The sequence below is a fragment of the Asterias rubens genome, chromosome 4, assembly GCF_902459465.1.
Source record: "Asterias rubens chromosome 4, eAstRub1.3, whole genome shotgun sequence".
NCBI lineage: Eukaryota > Metazoa > Echinodermata > Asteroidea > Forcipulatida > Asteriidae > Asterias > Asterias rubens.
This window is the reverse complement of record NC_047065.1, coordinates 21,880,073-21,884,452: the sequence shown is the minus strand read 5'-3', so window position 1 is coordinate 21,884,452 and position 4,380 is coordinate 21,880,073.

The following is a 4,380-nucleotide window of genomic DNA, read 5'->3' as shown; positions in this document are numbered from 1 at the left end:
TATAGCAAAACGAAGTGTAAAAGTGTGATTATCTTGAAAAGGGTACATTTTGAGTACACCAATTGTTTTTGCACTCCCCATCCTCATTGGTGCATTTATTGGTTTCAAATAACTTTTTTTGAAAGGTAAATATACCCAGGCAGTTTTTGAGAAAAAAAAAAAATTTAAATACCACCTTCATGTGGGGTCTTACCGACTTATTTTAAGGTCAAAGTTTCAAATAAAGCAAAAAATTAGCATTTTTGAAATTTTCACAAAATTTGATTCCAAGTGATAGATCTATCCATAAAATGTATTTTTACGTTAATGTTGATATGCCAAACGTATGTAATTAACGAATAAACTTTGACCTTGTACACAAACGTATAGCAAAGCAAAACGTGAAAGTGTGATTATCTTGAAAGTGTAAATTTTTAGTATACCAGCTTTTTTTGCACTCAATGGTGCAGTTATGTGTTTCAAACAACTATTTTTTTTGAAAGGTTAATGTACCCAGGCAGTTTTTGAAAAAAGAAATTACTCAAATACCACCTTCGTGTAAGGTCATATTGAGGTCAAAAAGTGCCAAAAATGTCAAAATTTAATTTTTTTAAATTTTTTCGCAAAATTTTACCCCAGGCGGCAGATCTATCCATAAAAAATAGTTTCATCATCAAAATGACATGCCAAGTCTGTGAAATTATGAGTTAATCCTTTGTCTTGTACACAACGTATAGGAAAATTAAATCTTCAATTGCAATTTTCTCAAAAAGTGCGTATCTTGAGCAGTGTTTTTGCACTTTCTATCCCAGCAATGCATATAAATGTTTGAAAACAACTTTTTTTGTGAAAGGTCAATATACCAAGGCAGTTTTAGTTTAAACTAAATTCATATTACACCTTCCTCATTGGTAAATTGAAACAAGAAATGCGTATGCTGATTCATGCAATTAGTTTGATATAGTAGTTGTATAGTTTGACGTGCTCAAAAAATGCATGTTTGTATCAAAGTTATTCCAACACTCCCAATCTTTCCAAGTACATGTATGCAGTTAAATACACAACTTTTATTAGTGAATTAACAAAGTTGAACATTCTTTTTGCAGTAAAATTTTGTTTTTTCCTAGGTAGGCCTATACATTGTAGCTACGATGGGGGGTATGGGGTATCGTGCAGTGGAACATTGTATACTTTCTTATCTGGAGTGCCATTAGTCAAAGCTAACTCCAGAGCTACATGTAACCAGGCACACCAAAACCAATACAGCCTGACATACTTTTATGCCAAGTTTCTTTGATGAAAGAATTCTCACTACTCTTCAGGCACTAGCAGACAGCAATGACACTCTCATCACTTTGATCAATCAGTTTGTGGACATAACACAGGTCAGAAACATTCCATCATCACAGTTGCCCGGCCACTATACACTTCAGGAAGAAATGAACTTAAACGGGCAAGTCCAAAGTTTGAGATTTAAATCTTTTTCAAGGGAGGACTACGTCTGCTTAAACAAATTCAACAAGCACTCTAGAAATCCAAACTCCCGACTGTGGTCTCATTACATTGTGATGGTGGAGATTGAGATCCAGGACTCGGAAAGACAGATACTTGATCACCAATCTGGAAGCTTTTTCCGTAATGCTGCCGTCCCCATCATCTATGACCACAGTAACTTTGATCGATATGGATGTGTTCATCTGGCAGATATGAAACTCCTCAAGAAGACAGAGATGTTGATGATGTTTAGAAGCTTTCATAACAAACAGTAAGATTTGATGTGTTCCGACTAAACCCAACCTTGGCGAAGAAGATGACACAGACTCTGATATTATTAGAGAGATACCACTGGTGTCTTTGACAACCAAAGACATGCACCAGTTGCTGTGGTAAAGTGATCTTCTAACAACTCCAAATCATGAAACGCAGTATATAATAACCATCTGGAAGCACCGTCTGCTTCAAGAAACTGATGGTATTAGTGACGCCCTGAAGAAAACATTGCGCAAAAACTTTCTCTGATCTGTACAATGCAAATGTTTCAAACAAACGAATTATGTACGGTACAAAAGCCTATCAAAACGGACAGAAAGTTACTGCAACAATTGCTCAATGCTGCCACTGGAACCTACAACCTGGTCTTGATCGCTAGATTGGAGAGGGCTCCACCAAGGCAGTGACACAGTCGAAGAGAATGGGAAAGAAAAATCCAATTCGAAAGTTCATCGATAGACCGGGGTTCCACACCTATACACGTCAGGTATGGGCTATTGAACAAACCTGATCTCAAGTTCTTGTCAGACGTTTTTGTAGAAAGGGCAAGGGTCTACTGGAAAGATGAGGAATAGTACAGGCGGGGGTTCCTTTATGTTACGGAAGCCATGGTCCTTTAGGAGAGATGACGTTTTGAGGACACCTTAGCAGGCTGACACCCGGTTGATGCTCCATGCATAGAGGCAGTCAATGAAGGATAAGAGTGATTTGCAGGTGGAGAAATGTCACATTTGTGTGTTCAAAAGCGTCAGAAACTTGGAAATAAATGCACATTAGTTACCCGATAGGTGCAGTAACTGAGAGACTTGCCAAGCTTACATGCTCTTAAATGATGCAACACAGCCTCTCCTACATGACCATTGGGAAAAGCAAGTCTCCGAAAAGCAAAGTTAATATGTGTCAAGGGAATCGGCCGTTAAGGAGAACTTGCTCTCATTGAGCAGTTTGGTAACACTTGTGCACCTTGGTATAAAATCATCAACCTTGTCAGGCTCCAACTCTTTGATAAATAAGGCGAAGAAGTGCCTGGAGATGTTACCGCCAACAAGAGATGCACTGAAACTTCACACAGCATAAACTAGGAATACATGGACGTCTCATCTCTCACACTGACACAGACACACATGAGCTTAAAAGAAAGAGTGGGGTTACCTGGAAGACTACCCCTATCTCAGATGCTTGATTTGAGCTAGTTTTATTAAGGTGCAAATCAAAGGGCACCAAGTCAAACTGTAAAACTATGTCAAACTGTTCTGCGTGAATAGCATACAAGTACCTTTTTGTTTCATTTTACCACATAGGAAAGTCTGATGTGATTTTTTTTAATGCCTTGGTATATTGACCTTTCAAAAAAAAAGTTGTTTTCAAACAATTATATGCATTGCTGGGATAGGAAGTGCAAAACACCGTATTGTGCTCAAGATACGCACTTTTTGAGAAAATTGCAATTTAAGATTAAATTTTCCTACACGTTTGTGTACAAGACAAAAGATTAACTCATAATTTCACAGACTTGGCATGAAACTATATTAAATGGATAGATCTGCCGCCTGGGGTAAAATTAGGCGCAGAAAGTCAAAAAAATTAAATTTTGACATTTTTGGCACTTTTTGACCTCAAAATGACCTTACACGAAGGTGGTATTTGATTTTTTTTTTTTTTTTTAAACTGCCTGGGTACATTAACCTTTCCCAAAAAATTTGTTTGAAACATATATATGCACCAATGAGCTGGGGAGTGCCAACAAATGCTGGTATACTAAAAATGTACACTTTTCAAGATAATCACACTTTTACGTTTTGCTTTTGTATACGTTTGTGTACAAGGTCAAAGTTTATCCGTTAATTACATACGTTTGTCATATCAACATGAACGTAAAAATACATGTTATTGATAGATCTATCACTTGGGGTCAAATTTTGTGAAAATTTAAAAAATGCAAAATTTTTGCCTTATTTGAAATTTTGACCTTAAAATGAGTCGGTAAACCCCCACATGAAGGTGGTATTTGAATTATTTTTTTTTTCTCAAAAACTGCCTGGGTATATTTACCTTTCAAAAAAAGTTGTTTGAAACCAATATATGCACCAATGAGGATGGGGAGTGCAAAAACAATTGGTGTACTCAAAATGTACCCTTTTCAAGATAATCACACTTTTACACTTCGTTTTGCTATACATTTGTGCACAAGGTCAAAGTTTATACGTTAATTACATAGGTTTGTAGTATCAACATAAAGTTTAAAATACATTTTATGGATAGATCTATCAAATGTGAATAAATTTGACACAAATTTTGAAAATATTGATTTTTGACCTTTTTTTACCTTTTTACCCCAAAATGACCTTAAAATTCAAAATCAAGCTGGGCATCCACCCTAATCGTCTTCCCGAGCCCATGATCCATACATCTAGCATGGATGCCAGCCATTAACAAACTATGCCGTCCAAAGTGTAATTTCACACTTTGGCTGGCCTACTACTATAGGAGTTGTGCACCCTACCCTGGTAGGTCTGCTGCCCTCTAGTGGCAGAGCTTTCAAAAAGTCTCTCATTGTCACATGACAATCGAAAGTCACATGACCTATTCATCTCACTCTCTCTCTCTCTCATTGCATTTCACACACCACCG